Here is a 16,701-nt window from a genome sequence, read left to right as displayed (position 1 = left end):
ATTTTTAAAAATAAGCTATTTGAATTAGATGAGCGTTTTTCTGGCATAGCATTGTCAGTGGTGTAGTACATCATAATGCAGCTAAGCCGTGCTAACTAGCAGGCTTGTTAACCAATATTTAATAGTTAACTTTTAAACTATTACCGTTGGGCTCCTTAATTATTGAGAGGCATGTAGCCCACCGTAGGTAATGTCCATATCCGTTTTTAGAATTTCGAGAACGCGATTATCCTCGGCGCTGTGGCCCAACAAATTTTGGCTATTTCGACGAGTTAGGTTCACTGGAGAGGTTGCTTTGCCTGCAAGCTGCTCAAACCGCATGTATTTTGGCGCGATGTAGGCGAAATTTGTTGGGCCACAGCGCCGAGGATAATCGCGTTCTCGAAATTCTAAAAACGGATATGGACATTACCTACGGTGGGCTGCATGCCTCTCAATAATTAAGGAGCCCAACGGTAATAGTTTAAAAGTTAACTATTAAATATTGGTTAACAAGCCTGCTAGTTAGCACGTCTTAGCTGCAGTATGATGTACTACACCACTGACAATGCTATGCCAGAAAAAGCGCGCATCTAATTCAAATAGCTTATTTTTAAAAATTGCAGAAAGTCTTAGGTGAAACACCCTGTATATTGCAATCAAGGGAACGGAGATTAAACTCGTCCAATGGCTTCACACCTCAATGCGAATTGTTTTTTGCAGTCCTAATTTTTACTGCAGCAAAATACTACACTGCTCAAATAAAGTCGCACAGATAGAATCACCTCAAAAATTCAGGTTGTTCGCTAGAAAACACGAATCCTTATCTAGCACGTCACACAAAGAACATCTCGGCTTGTTTGAAAAGCACGCAGGAGCGTCCTCTAGCGTCCTATTCAGCAGCCTAATTCGTGCAAACCTCGGCTACTTCCCATGAATGTGCGTTGTCTGATCGACGGCCCCTTTCAATTAACCATTGCTATATCGCGCCTTTTAGTGATGTGGCTGGTGGCGTTAATTAAAAGCGGAAGCAGCTAAGCGCCGCATCAATACTATACGCTTCCCGCTGCTCCCTTCTATTACACCCCCCCCCCCCCCCCCCCCTTTCTTCTCGCGCTCCCGTTACCAACGTCCAGTTCCAACCAACGCGTCAGCATAATTGGCAAACGCCGCCCCAATTTCGCTCCCGAGACCAAAAAAGGAACAACATACTGCAAGCGGATATGTCCAGGCGGGACTCGGTGCGCGTAAAAGCAGAAGCTATCGATAAGAAAAGAATAAGGAAATGGCAAGGCCGACAACTTCAGCTATCATTAAAAGCAGAGAGACACAGTAAATGTTCCATTAAGAATAAAAAGAAAGGCGCACTAGTCACAGAAACTTCTGTCACGAACTTTTCATTTTGTTCTTCGACTTTGCTAACCGGCTTTGGCGGCTCTTTTAGCGTGCTATTCGCCTCTGTGCGCGCCCGTCTATCGCCTCCTCGTCAGCAACTTAAAGGCATGGCCGCACTAACAAGAAAGTAACGCCACAAGACACAGATTCCCGCATCCATTTTCGCGCCGCCTTTAATTGTGAAGCTGATGGGCCCCCATTTTCGAGAAGCAATGACAAGGAAATCTGGGATAGAAAGTACAGACAACAGAGAGACAATGGCGACGGATCGAGAATTAATTAGATGTCGCGATTGCGCTGATACATGCACGTCGATGTGCTATAAAAGCCCGCCGACAGAACCTGAACGCCTATCTAACATTTCGTGGCTTTCCATTTGACGAATCTCTTACTGCTGCGTTTTCTTTTTTCGTTTCCGAATTGTGTGAGGGAACACTGAGAAATAAGATGAGCTTTCATATCGCTTTGCTCGAAGCAGCGCAGGAGCGGGAAGAGTCGTGTCGGGCACTAATTACACGAAAATGAGGCGCGCGTATCGCGAGCCCACACGCCGCGCTTTTCTCCGTGCGACAAGCATGAAAAGAATGGAGAAAAATGCCCCATTCGAAAAATAGAAATTCGAAACTTAATCACAGTGTTTCAGTTTCATTTCCTCTGCGCGGACTGCTCGTTCGATCACTTTGTGCTGAACAAAAGCGGGTTAATCAAGCCCGATATCAAATTGCTGTTTCTCATCAAAAGCCATCAGCCGTCTCTTCTCGCTGGAATAATGAAAGTGATAGGGGTACGAGCGAACCGATCTAGGAATGAAATTAGTTCGTGTCCGGCTCTTCGGTTCAAATGCCTACATTCAAAAGATAACAGCTTGATTTAGAACATCGTTTGCGGCAAGAAATTGGGGGGAAAATTAAAAAAAAATACGCACTAAAATTATATTGAAGGAACATCTTTTTTTATATCTTATTGAGTGATCTTCAGTGGGAAATGTCCGATGTAAAGTGCCTGTACGTTTTAACTTTTCCCGGGCCATTTCTCTAGAACTGTTTGTTTCGTATGATTAGACTAGTGTTCGGTACCACACGGCGCTTTCGTTTTTTAACCAACGCACTAACGTCTTTAGCAAGGGATTACAAATGATCTCTAGTTCTCTCGCGCACACAGTTAAATAAGCAAAAGAGATTCCAGGGAAGTCACGCTACACGAGTGATCTTGATGTCTTGAAGAACAAGCGCGTTCATACATGACTCACAAAGTATGTGACCGTAGAAAGTGGAACCTTTAGGCTTCCTAACTCGTACAACGCAGCCTCGAAAACACGGTGCCTGGCATAGTACACAGGTCGCTCAAGCCTTATATTCCAGTGGCACGGGCGAAAGCTTTAGTGGCCACGCTCCCAACATACCCAATTAAAGGCGTCCCTTTGACGAGAATACACGAAAACGCGCCTATCACAAAGTTTTAACAAAATTCTAAGTGGGACGACCTATCTCTTGCGACCGGTGGACGTCGGAGCAAGCGCTGGAAGGGAACGCTAAGCCTACATATACAGTGAAAGCGCTCTAAACGTATGAGCTGTCTCACAGCAAGCGCTGTACGATGGTGTGAACAAGAAAAGGCCCGCTTTGTAGTTTGGTGAAAGGAACCATCAACTTACGTGATGTCACTGCCTTGCACTGCCATGCCCCCCCCCCCCCCCCCCCCCCCCCCCCCATCGGCGTGTACAGCGCTTCAACAACGGACGAGTTTGAGATGCGGCGAACAGAGCCGGAGGGGCTATTCACACACAACAAGAAAAAGCTAAACAGTAAAGCCCCAAGTAAATGGCTCAGGAGAACGCGCCTAGTTCTAAACTTAGCTCGTCACTTGCAGCCTGGTAGTTTTAGGCTGCACTTAACGTCAGCTTTCATTGTGCGCAATTTAACCGGTTGCGTGACGTACAGCATTCAATGTCGAGCTCTATCCTCGTCCCGGACGAAGAGAGCGCCTTGCTTGTTTCCGCGAGTCGAGGCAAATTACGCGGCACGAACGCGCCGCCCGCTCGATTCCCCCCTGTGCACGCGAATGCAAAACACCAAAGTAGGCCTCTTCTCTGAAGGGATAATAAAGGCTTCCCGCACTTGGCCTCCCGCTTTATCTCTCGAAAAGATCCGTCCGGCTAAAGATCGCTAGTGGCTATTAAATCCAATGTGCGAAGACTACAGCTACCAGTACTAGGTCTGACACGAAGCGTTACCCGAAGACAGGAGACAGTGAAGGGATCAACCGAATTTGAGAAAGGCGCCCGCATCTCTCTCATAGCGTGCCATAGACAGGACTGGAATTGCGGGCCTAGAGAATTTAAAGCACTTCAAAAAAGAGAAATGGAAAAAAGAAGACAAGCAAGAAAATGCGCTACGAATCAGGCCCGTCCCGCTAGCTGGAAGAAAGCGCAGAGAAAGGCTTCGCGTCGGTCGACTTCACTAATCCTTTTTAGCACCGATGTCAGATGAGGTTGTGCGAAACTCAGCACGAAAGCTTCCAACCTTCTGGAGCTATTTTTGCCGTCAATTTCCGCTACACGCGTCGCCCGACGACGACGACGACACGTGTCATTGCTTTCGCCTTTTCCAAAGCCGCCCTAAAGAGATTATGCACATTTTCCAGACCCCTCGGCGCGACACAGTAACGAAATCTGGGCTTAAGCTTTTTGATGACGCGCGAAGAAAGATGTGTAATACCGTCCTCCTAGTCGTTCACGGGCGATGGCCGCCGTAATTTCTGCAACCCACTTTCGGCGAGGACCGACATATGCACAGAGAAATTTGCTTAGTCCTTTTTGTTTTTTCGCGAATACCAGCGTTTTCAACTCAAACTTATTATTTTTTTTTGTGTGTGCAGAAGCATTGTGCGCAGGAAAAGCCCATTCACTGGACCGAGCGTGGAGACAGTCGTGTTGAGACGTAAACAGCCCGCAATCTCCGAACAACCTGATTACTGCTGCCAATAAATAGTCAGTTTATGTTTCTGACGCTTCCAATCGCGCGGCAGTGAAGCTTCGCAGCCTTTGATCCGGAATTTGAAGGTTGCAAAAGTTGCTTTCCAATTACCTTGCATTGTGAACGTGGGCGCGCAATTAGCACCGTTTTACTCGAGCGACCAATTGTTCAACAACTGGGTGGAGAAACTTTGCGGCGCCTTGCATCATCCATAGCGCGCGTATCGGTTGGCAGCAGTAACACTGTGACATTGAGCAGGCTTAAAGGTTTCGAAAGCCGTTACAGTTAATGCAAACGCATAGTTCGCTGAACCTAATTAAAGGAAATCATGTTATCCGACATTTTTAAATTTTAATTTAGCTTTAATTTATTGCACCTCATGCTAACATTTAATGAAGAATTTAGGTATTTCCAAGAATAAACTGGGGTGTCAGTTTCTGAACATAAACTTCATCTTTACGCCGAGGGAGGGAAGTGGGGGAAAATCTAATAGAAATGCGCATGAACGCCCTCGAGCCTGTTCATCTTTTTCAGCAGCATTTGAGTGTCTTTTTCTAAACCTGTCATGGCGAACTTCAATGAACTTTTTTGTTCCATGCGATACAATTTTTCAACTCCTTTCTTGACACCAGTCGCGTTAAGAGTTTGAAGAAAATTTGAAATGAGCCTGTTTGTGCTACTGTACTTCGCGCTTTTTGCCGCCTTCTGCCAAAGCGCAATTCTAATCTCTGAAATAAATAAATAAATAAATAAATAAATAAATAAATAAATAAATAAATAAATAAATAAATAAATAAATATTGGTATACTACGACAAAAGCGTCCTGAGAAGATAACTTCTTTCGCCAAAGCTGAATACTGGTATTATTATAAACAATATTAAGTCTTGCATAATATTAACCATTGTAATGTGATTAATATTAATAAGATTAGCAAACGTTCCTTTTAGAAGGGTTCTGCATATGCACTGTACATAAGATGGCGTCTAAACGGGATAGTGGAACGCTTATGAAACATACAACTCAGTCGCTTTACTAAAAAAAAGGCTCTGTAAAGCCAGGCGTTGAATTTTAGTAGCGAACAAAAAGAAATGACTCGTCTGGTGTTTTTTGGTAGTTAGATTATTACCCACTCTATGTCCTGAATAATTCATTTGCGGTAAACGTAAATTTTACAAGGGCGGTCCCATTCCCAACAAATCCTCTGGAGGCGACTCCAGACCCGAACTCTTCCTACCCCTCAGCTTCTATCCTACTTCCACCCAGTTTCCCCGAGCGCACTCCCTGCGGAGAATCGTACGCAACCTGGACCGCATCCTCTTCGGCTGCCCTGCCTATCCTCCCCCGCAGGGACAGCCCGCCATCGGTACATGGGAGGAATGGGAGGCCCTCCTTGCGTCGCAGGACCCGGACGCGCAACTTCGCTGTGTGAACCGGGGCGCCCGTGCCATGGCCCTACGTGGCCTGGACAAAGGCGCGTAATGTGAGGGCTGTGCGGGGGCCCTGAGACCTTGCAAGGTCCAAACTCGCTTGCATAATAAAGTTTTCCATCCATCCATTATGTGTTTTTTCACGAAACAGCAAACCACCATCGCTGTTTTACTTTAATTCAATTTCTTGGAAAACAGAACCTGTCTGCGGTTTTCCCAATATTGGGAATGCAATGTTTCAGCAGAACGAAAAAAGGACCGCATACAAACAGCTGCATGCTCTGCCCTATGCAATACTCTCCTTTTTACAACAGCTCCATCAGGGAGGTTCTCCAGGGCCACGACAATGTAGCAGTATTTAAGCTGAATGAGGAAACTTTATGATGTCATCGTACAGGACCCCGTTCTCAAATTCTGACCGATAAGAATAAAGTGCTGGCGTGTGGAGTTGCGGACCAAGCTGCAACATTTACCAGTGCCTTCCCAGTAACGAAGCAAGCCTTCAATTTGCTCCCTCTTCTCGTTTTAACGAAATGCCTTTTCCAAAGCTATTTCGGCTTGCATGCCCTTCCATTCTACTAATAAAAAAAAGCAAGAATGCACGCTTTCTTATCAAGATAACAGTGTCGAATGGAGTAACACTGCAGGAGCAGTTTCGCAGATGCGTCGTGCAATTGCAGTGGTCGATGTTGCAACTCGAAAGCGAGAGGGATTAATCGAAAGCAAGGCATTCCATCTGCTCTGTCGACATCCACAACGAGCCTAGGAAGAAACGTTTTTCGCGTTACTATCCTGAACGTGAGGGAACTGCAGGAAATTTTTCCTTGCTCTGGAAAAATGTATAGGGCGTCATTTTCAGCTGGCTTGCTCAATGGCAAAAATTTCTTTCATAACTAGTCACGGCTTTTAGATGAATTGGCTGTGTTGTGTCATACTCCTTTTATTCTCTCCAGGGGCACTCTCGGCTTGCTGTAAGCGTTTGTGCACGCCCAAATAAATAAACGAACAACAAGAACGTGTGTTTATTTTCTTTTTTTGCGCAAAAACGCACCTTTCTCCGCCATATTTATATCGCGTTTATGTTTTCTTCACCGCTCTGTTCTCCGACCAGAGTGCTTTCCTTTATGCTGACTCCGGTCTGCACTATCCGCGCGAACATCTTTCTCCTTGTATGCATGCTTTACTTCATTACATAACTTCTGTGATGCAACAGTGGCTACTGTACGAATGTACATTGTACAGTGGTGGGCAGCCTTGTCTAGAGCGCTCGGGCGGTGCACTTCCTTGCAAACAAATCCAGATTTTGTGGCAGCCTCTAGGGTCCAGCTGCAACGCTTGCACGGAAGTATACCGCCAGATAGCCTCGCAAACAAAGCAGGCACGAAAACTTTGCCCTGTAATGAGGGGCTGCTCTCTAATTTCGGTTTTTGTTACCAAGTGCGCACTGCTCAAGCGCTCTAGACAAGGCTGCTCACCACTGTACAGGCTGCATTCCGAAAGGTTTTCCGACTCTTTCAGCGGGCACGGCGACTGAGATGAGAACGCCACTGGTCTGCTGAAGTGATGCCGTATACGGCCTTTTATTTTAACTGCACAATCAAGAAGTCGCTGGTGGTACTCGAGAATGGCACGAACGAAAATACAAGCGTTGCTATGTGTCGTTGCGGTGTACCGCCAAATCATATGCTTATTGCGGTGGACCTGAACAAGCTGAGACATGAAGTGTGTTTGGAGCTGATATAGGCTTTGGAGCATCTAGCGAAGCACCTAACGTCCAACATACTGTAATTTCATTAATATACAGGGAATGTTACTTTAAGTGAGGCGAAAAATCGCTTAAAGGCATGATATTATGCCGGTTCTAATACAAAACTGACCCGACGACACGCACTCTTGAAGCCTTTCGTCCAGTCTGTTGATGAATAGCGTACATACCAGGCACCCTATATTATTTGCAGTTTAGATCAGCCCACGTTTGATTGCTAAGTGCATAACCGGAATGTGTTTTCGGGAGGAACTGTGCCGGAAATGCTGTTGAAGTTTGCTAGCACGTATAAGGCGACTGGCTGCTTCTTACTGAGCATGACGGTTAGAGCGCTCCTGGTCAGGGCGAAGCTTGCAAAATTAACACACGACAGCTCAAGCAGGATGCTTAAATCAATATACGCTTACGCTGCCCTGATCTCGGCGCGCCACTCCCCCACACAAATTCCGAGACATAGAAAGCTTAAAAACTACAAGGCGCGCACACAAAAAAAAAAATTCTGGTTCAGTTAGATGCAATTTTAAATTGTACCGAGTACCCTTTGCCTGCACATTATGACACAGGGCCCAAAACAACTCACACCTTCATAAATGGGCCATTTTTAGCAGAGTGCACCATTGATGAAGCGCGACAGTCACGCCAACATTTTTCATACCGCAAAAAAAAAAAAAAAACAACCGGTTCAAATGATTTGATCCATGATCGCAACAAGTTTCAGGGCCTAATAGCATGACTGCGCAATGAACGCGGAGCAGAGCTCAGAGGTAATCGGGGTGCACTGCTTCGGGGCGGCCCGGTCGCAACCCTTGGCTTAGCTCTCGCCGTGACGCGTACAAATTGACCGGTGGCAGCCGGATCGCCGATCCCCCGCTCGCTCCGAAGGCCCGTCGGGCTGCAGGCGTTCAACAAACTCTCCGGGGATGAACTCGCACTCAGTCCGTAACTGACGGACAATTGAGCCAGACCTATAGGAGCAAGGTCGCCTACGGCGGGAAATTTATATTAATAACGCACTGATTGAATGAAATGCCCTCAGTTGCTTCTTATCGTATCTTTCACGTCGGCCTCATGACACCCTGAGGCGCTGGTGTCGCCGAGCTTAGGTGAAACGCCCTTTCGTAAGGCCCTCTTAGGCTATATCGTTAAGGATAGCTCTCTTCTCTCGTAACATCTGTACTTGTTACCTTCTCTGACGTCAAACGCGAGGCTCGCCGAATGGCATGTCAATGACAGCAATTCCCCTCAGACAATTCCCCTCGCCCAACGTTGTTTCTCACTTGCAAAGGATGCAGAACGCAAAATTAGTTTTTACTGCAGGCAAGCTAGGCATTTGATACGGCTCATTCACCCATTTTCACGAGGTTGTGCACGTATTCGTCTCACCTATGGGATAGCAAAAATGAGGGAATTGAACATTTAATAGCTCACTGTACTTTTGGTGAGTTAGCTGCGTGGCATTACTGAACTATTTTTGCCTGATCCGTGTGAAAAAAGTTTGTTTGTGATATCTCAAAGTTGTACGCTAGTAACTCACGTTTTGTATGGTCATTCCTCGCTCCTGCCGCCTTTAGCTGAACCTATACCCCCGCCCCGCCAAGTGGAGCTGATATGGGTGCCTGCGCACTCCGGGAATCCCGGAAACGAGGCCGCCAACCTTTTAGCCCGAGGTTCTTTAAACCGGGCTCAGGTGGCCTCAGATCGGGGATTCACGAAGGATCGCATGCACTCATTCAGTGAGCTGACCCAGGCATACAGAGCCTCTCGCCAGCTCTCCCCCCGCCCCACCCCTCCCTAGATAACAGACACGCAACACTCTGGCGCAGATTACAAACACTTACTCTCCCCTCGCCCCTTACCCTAACCCACTATCATCCCTCCTTCCCCACTCCTGCTTGCGCCCTATGCCAAGAACCCTTCGCTTCTTCCCTCCACATCCTTTCCCTCTGCCCGGCGGACCCTCCCCCGCGGGACCTAGAGAACCTCAAGACCTGGGAGGACTGGGAGACCCTGCTGCATTCGGAGGACCCGGCCGTGCAGACCATCGCCACCGGCCGTGCTGCCAGTGTTATGGACCTTGCGCTCTGATTATATCGTGTGTATTTCAGTGCAATTACCTATTCAGCAAAAAAGAAACAAAGAAAAATTGACCTGTGTTGTTTAGATGTAGCACCAACGTCAAGCAGTACTGTGCTTGACGATCCAATCTCACAAAACATCAGTACAATGATACGTGCATCTACTCGCGCGTAGCTGCTGCACGTATAGGGTCGCGTTTAAGCGTTTTATACGGTGTCAAGTTCTCGCACTCTGGCTTGTAAAAACAGGTTATTTGCACTACCAGTTCGTGTTTTGTTTCTTTTAATCAGTTAGCATTAGAAGCGTCTGTACAACGGGAATGGCGACGGCCGTCGGGCGCTACGCGTGGCGCGGTCCGACCATTGTGACGTCATCACTACCTGCCCATCGGATTGTGAGCAGACTGTTTACAGTGGCAGGCGGAAGTAAAACTAGCGACTATACGTCAGGGGTCGTTTGGGAAGAGCAACCTAAGTCTCACAAGCCCCACCAGTGGCTGTGTTAGAAACAGCCACCTGTTGGGGCAGCGGCGCATCCCTCAACCGCTGCACCACTTCGCTAGGAGTGGCATGAGGACTCCCAGATATCTATGAATGTTAAGTAAAAAAGGCCTAATTCTGCATACATGGCCATCAGCTATAACAAAATCAGCAGCCACAGAAACTGGCAAAGCATTCAAGAGATCCACCGAGGATCGCCTTAGAGTTTTGTTATTTAGTGAAACAAGTTTTCACTTGGCATGGGATTACGTCCCAAAGCGACTCAGGCTATGGGGGACACCGTAAAAAAGGCCTTAGGATTATTTCGGTCACCTGGGGCTCTTTAACGTTCACTGACATCCCACAGTACACGGGACTCTAGCATTTCGCCTCCATCGAAATGCGATCATAGCGGCCGCGATCGAACCCGCGCATTTGGGATCACCAGCCGTGCACCATAATTACTTAGCCACCGCGGCGGCCTAAAACACAATCTCCGTAGCGCTCAAAACGTCACAGAAAAAGCGCTTGTGCAGATCCACAACAAGCACATGTCACCGAGTTAGAACGGTTGTGAGGAAGAGGTTTCTCCGTGTGCTCAGAGAACACAACTGAGTGGGTCGCTTTAGGCAGGAGACGTTAGAGCACTGAGCCCGAGGCTACTAGCTACCTGGTGCGATTTGCATTTCCCCTATCCTGAAACCTGCGCATCTGCGCCTTTTAAGCAAGCACGCAATGTTCGGGGATTTCAGTACAGAAGGCACAAGTTTTAGACGAACGATGCAGTGATAAGCGCAGAAAATGACTTGTGACTGAACCTGTTGAGATTAAGCGGCAAAACACGGTCGAAAGTGCAACCACATAGAGCCAGGATCTCAGCTTGGAGGGATTTCAGCTGCCGTCAGGTATGACTTTTTTTAATTTTTGCAGAGGATCATTTCATCCTTTTGTGGAAAGGCATTCCGCCTATTTGTGCCCTACAACGGCCGACAACGCCCGGTAGCTGTAAACAACATCCTGCCGTTCCTTTGCTATTGAAAATTAGGAACCAGTCAGAAGGAGATGAGAAGAATTTTGAAACTTATGTGCAATGTATTTAACTCCACGAAACAAGCTGCATGGCACTGATAATAATGCATTTGATAATAATGCTGCGTCATCGGTCAGAACAACGCTTCACTTACATTAACGATATGCGCACAGATCTATGGTTACTGCCTTCTTTGATTTTATAGTTAGGGTAATATTTTCGTGGCAGGCTAGAGAAACATGGTAGCTGGTATAGAAGAAACTCAGTGAAACAAGGTAGAGAATCTTGACACTCTTATGATCGTCAAAAAGCTTTCCCAGCCTAGAGAAGTTATTGCCTATTTAAACGTGAATTTGTACAGACACTACGCAGACACATTTGTGCTGCACAGTTGTTGGTGGCATAGCTGACCATTCAGCACTTGCGTGGTCTCTCTTCCCAATTAGGAAGCTCACAATCTTGAGCTTTGTGAGCGATCTACTCTTCCAGATGGGTGATACAAAGTGCCATCCACCAGGCATGTGTAGCAATGGCTTTAAAAAAAAAAATGCGTTCTTAAGGAGTGCCCGAAGGTGACGAGTGCTTCAGGATTTCGTCAGCAAATTTTAGCACAGTTCAACTTGGTGAACGTAAGTGCCCGTGAGCGTAAGTTTCAATGCCGAAGCAAAAGATGAACGTCCTCCACAGGCTGCTTTCTGCACATAGGTTTCTAGCATGAGATGACTTTGCATGCGTTCACTGGCATCAAAAACTGGCATTAGACTGCTCGACTGCGCTTCTGATAATATTTTTTGATACCCATTTTTTGATACCCAGAAACCGAATCTTCCATGAATGAGCATTATCAGATCATCAAAACTATCAGCACTATCAAAACTCTCGTGTCTTCACCCATAATTGCTTCTTCATGCGTGATGTCATATTTTCCATTTTCTTCTCGGAACTCCAGAGATGAAATCGCAGCATGTCCTTCGGAAGATGCAGGTCGTGTAGAGTGGATGTGAACAATGAGAACTTACTTATTTGCAAACGGTTGCCCGTCAAGAAGGACAAAAAGGCGAGAACGTAAGTCTGGAGGGACACGAAAGACATGACGTATATAAGCAGCACTAATGCTATTGAGTACACATTCCCGCTTCCTTCATTTTCACCGAAACATTGCAGACGGAAACTCTCCGAATTTCAAGAAAAGCTAGTAGTTATGGCTACAAAATTCCACTTTCTGCAACTCCCTTTCTGCAACTTCTATGAGCAGGCGATGGGTGGATTTTAACCACCACAACAAAGGATCAACAGTAGAACTGATCAAAATTGAGGACTACCCTTATGTGACAAGAAACGGAAGATGCACTATGCTGAAAAAGTTTACTGAATACGAGAGACGCAATGCAGTGGCGTTTTCAGCAACTATGGCATGCACCACAACAGAATCAAATGTTTAAGGCTGCACATGTCTCTGCGGCTGGCACGGTGCGCCAGCCATTCAACCGAATACATTGCGCAGCAGTATTTGCAGAATCGAGTTTTTTTTTTTTTTTAATCTCTTGCTTCAAGCATTAAACATGTTTGAAACAGTGCTGTAGGCGGCAAACGAAGAGAGAGGATACACAACATGGCCCAGACTATCAGTTATCAATCAGTGAAACATCAACGCTTGGTTGTCTCACCCGTTTTGTCGTGCGTGATCTTGTTGAACTCTTACAGCCATGTTTAATCCCAATGAACTCGTGCAATTTTCCTTCTGATGTATATCGCCTTCGAAAATTTATAGGCTCCGCGATTGTTTTGCAGCCGGCCGTTTGCAAAGTGCTAGAACTTACCGTGGGCGAAAAGGATGCATCAGGTAATTGGCATTTCCACGGCGCGCAAAGTTTCTTCCTAATCACGGGTCCAGGACACGACGGCAGAAGGGCGGGAGGCAACACATGGAACCCTCTGTAATAAAGTCGACGGCGGCGACTGTGTACGCGAAGTGGTCCCTCTCCCGCTCCCCGACTGCACGCACCGACACGCAGCACGCCGCCAACACAAGCGTCGCCAACAAACTTGCGAGCCACACTCGCGAGAGACGAAGGCCTTTGCGCTGCCTTCTCGGCGAGTTCCCGGGCCGGGAAATGAGTTGTTTCTTGATGCTTTGCGCAAATCTCGGACACCCCCATCGATTTCGGCATTCCGAATCACGTGCTCGGCCCGTCTTCGCGAGAAGCGGCGCCACCCGGCGAGCGATGCTGGAAGCTCGACGCCAGGGCGCGTGTTTCGTCCGGTCTCCGCCCTCAGACGCGCTAGCAAAAGACTTCGGTTGCGGGAAGAATAGAGGTGTTAAATTCACTTAATTTGTAACTGATTATATCATTTCCTATTCTTTGTTTGAGATGGACTTTGGAAAGACACCCAACGCGGAGTAGGCATTCGATGGTTTGTCACGGCAACAGAATGGATTCCGAGTGAACGAAGACGGGAACGGGAAGAACGGTTTGGGAACAGAGTAGCCAGGTAACGGCGGCGAGTCATTTGGGGAAGTGTAATTATGAAATTTGCGGGAACAGGGTTGCCGTCACTAATGCATCACAGCGATAATTGCAGATCAATGATGAAGGCCTTTGTCCTCCCGAGGACGCAACCTAGGTTATTTGATAACAATCGCCATCGTGGCCTCGTACTCCTTCCTGTACTCATCTGGAGCAGTCATTCCCGTTTCTGTTCCCCCATTTCAAGAGGACCCCCTCGTTATCCCTTCTCTCTCGCTTCAACTTCGAGGGCCTCGTTCACCAATATAAACTGGCGCACTAGCTGGCCTTGCCGACACCGCCACAAAATCAGCTTAACGGCTATCGCTGTCTCCAATTAAAGTTAAATATTCATCGCTATTTCTTGAGGAACTACAGGCGTTCATTCCTGCCAAGCCGGTCGATTTGGACACAGTGCGGGTCCTCCACATGCAAGAGGCCTGGACAGACGAGCGCTGATGAGTGTTGTTTTGCTTCGTCCTTTAAAGTGCACACTGACGATGACGACGAATTAAGCGGTGACTCATCCGTATCATACTGTCGGGAACCGGTCGCCAATGCCACGCTGCAAAGTGGACACGCACCTTCGGCGTGAAGTGTCCTGCCGTGATGAGACAGACAGCCGATGATTCATATTCAGTTTTTAAGCATGAAATGCTTTTAGCCCCCGTTGTCGGCAGTGTGGTGACGTCACGCCGAGACCGAGATCCACTCATCCGGGCATTGAAATCCACTCATCCGGGCACTGAAATCCACTCATCCGGGCATTGAAATCCACTCATCCGGGCACTGAATTCCAGTCATCCGGGTTCTGAAACGAGAACATCCGGGCACCGTACGAGACTTAACGAGAATTAACGAGACTCTGTAAGCCCTCCTACGCGACCGGCATGCAAGCGCCGGTTGGTCTCCAAAGGAGTCACAAAAAACAACTACTGCCAGTGCCTTCTCAATGTTTATCAAGATATCAGTCGCTGTGCGTTTGATAATGCACGGAATTATAATTTCCGATTTCTAATAACGCGTGCAAAAAGCACATAAATGCCACGATACACTTGGTTGTCGTACGTGATCTCTTAGGGGCTTCGCGCATCGAAGCAAAGCCGCGCAGGCGGACAGGGGCCCGGGGGAGAAGCGCTGCGTTCAAAGGGCAAGGCATCGCGCCGAACGGGTGGTGGCGATCCTCCCTTCCATTACGGTGTGGTTCGGGTGTCCACCGAGATGGCAGAGAATTACTGCGCCATTTCCTTTCCTCAAAAAACCTTGCGTTCAAATGGCAAGGCATCGCGCTGAACGGGTGGTGGCGTTCCTCCCTTCCTGTACGGTGCGGTTCGGGTGTCCACCTAGATGACATTAGGCCCGTAAACATTTCATGCTTACTCTACTCTCGGTTACGGGAGAGGCAGAGATTTTTTTTTTCTAAAGTCGTGCGTGGCCCACGCGAATTGTCCGTGTCCGTTTCACTAAGCTCGACATTTGTAATCAATCGCCTATAGTATTGAAAACGCCGTTAGATGGCGGCATTCCTGGATGATTCAACTCCGCCCGATCCAATTGATCTGGGTCCCTGCGCACTCGTCGCATCCAGGCAACGAGGCGGCCCACAATTATGCCCGAGGATTCGTCGACCGGGTTGTGGTGTCGCCCGTCCTGCGGACGGCGAGAAATCGTATGGTCACATTTCATGACATAACCATGCACTACCGCTTAGGTAGACTTCTATATCCCCCCGCACATAGTTCTCTCACCAAACCCCAAGAAGTTGCTTGGAGGCAACTCCAAACGAACACCTTCCCCAACCCCGCGATATATGCCCGCATATACCCTGGGGTCTACTCCCCTTCCTGTCAAATGTGTGGCCAACATGCCACTCTATCCCACATACTGTGGGCTTGCCCTCGGGACTACCCCCCTAGAGGCTTGCAGCTCTCGAATCCAGACCAGTGGGAGGCCGCATTGCTCAGCTCCGACTCGGACACACAGATCCGGGTTGTGACAAGAGCCCTAGAAGTCACCGAACGCCACGGGCTCATGACCACTTGATGGGGCTCTAACCCCACACCGTCAGATACATCTGTCGACGAAAATAAAGTTTATCCTCCTCCTCCTCCTCAGAAGTATGCCACGGCCAAGGAGTAATCTAATTAGAACGTCTCTGCACTCCGATGCTAACATTAGACAACAATTTGGATTAGGTGCCGAAGGGAAGGCTGTATTTCGCGCTGGGTGTGATAGCCAGTGAACATAACCAGCTCAGTATTCTTATAAATTTCACCCGACGGTGATTCTTCCCACCGTTCACTCTCGAGCTACAAAATACAAAAAAAAAACAGTAAATGCACGTGTATTCCAGTGATAATGTGTGCTTCGCTGCCTTGTTGTTCGTATTTATACAAGTATCATTGCAGCTGACTTGCGATCGTCGTGCAGTTGCGTGTGCCTGTGCTCATCAGCTTGTTTTGTGTATGTAACGAGATTTCCCCCGTGGCTGCGGTCAGTCATGGTGGCCGAAAGAATGAAAGAAAGAACGTGTCAATAACCACGTATCACTACACCTCACTTAGCCCCCCTAAGTATGAACTCCATAGGCATATTTGGGGCCATAGAGCGGGACAACAGAAATCCGTATATCAATTCGGTGTAAACGACTTGCAGTGAGAACCATGTCAGCTGGCGTAGCACGATAAGGTTAGGCGCCACGCGATGCCTGTACAGGCTCGTTTAGCCGACTAACGCAAAGCGGGCTTAAAAGAGCGAGAATAGAAACGCAACAAAGCCAGCTCGTTTCACAGCCTGACAAAACAGGGCTGCTGCCCCTGCTGCGCACCCTTTTCGGCAATGTGCCGACTTTTTTGTGCGTTCTAAAGGCCGTTATCTCTTAGCCGCTTCGATGCGCTTTGGACCATTCGGTTTCACGCTGAATAACGCTCACTGGATGCCCGTTAACCGGTGTGCAAACGGCATCTCCAAGCTGCGATACTCAATCTTTATTACTTTTATTTTCCTGCTCCAAATAACGGCAGCCATTAGGGTGCGTGCAAGATTGCATCTCTTGCAGGCCACTTA

General features: G+C 47.7%; 1 protein-coding gene across 3 annotated transcripts in view; it reads right to left on the bottom strand.

Annotated features, from left to right (window-relative positions):
- The window catches only part of LOC149365052 (uncharacterized), a 347,207-nt gene that overhangs the window by 242,122 nt on the left and 88,384 nt on the right, over positions 1–16,701 (bottom strand). The window contains exon 1 of one of the 3 annotated variants that reach the window (XM_089575128.1): positions 12,949–13,261. The exons of the other annotated variants lie outside the window; for them this stretch is intronic. The gene's annotated coding sequence lies outside the window, so the exon portion shown is untranslated. Of the gene's footprint in view, positions 1–12,948; positions 13,262–16,701 lie in introns of those variants that run through there. 3 annotated transcript variants of the gene reach the window in all.

This window comes from Amblyomma mixtum, chromosome 2 (genome assembly GCF_055824585.1).
Source record: "Amblyomma mixtum isolate Tamu chromosome 2, ASM5582458v1, whole genome shotgun sequence".
NCBI classification, from domain to species: Eukaryota; Metazoa; Arthropoda; class Arachnida; order Ixodida; family Ixodidae; genus Amblyomma; species Amblyomma mixtum.
This window is presented reverse-complemented; position numbering and strand designations above follow the sequence as displayed.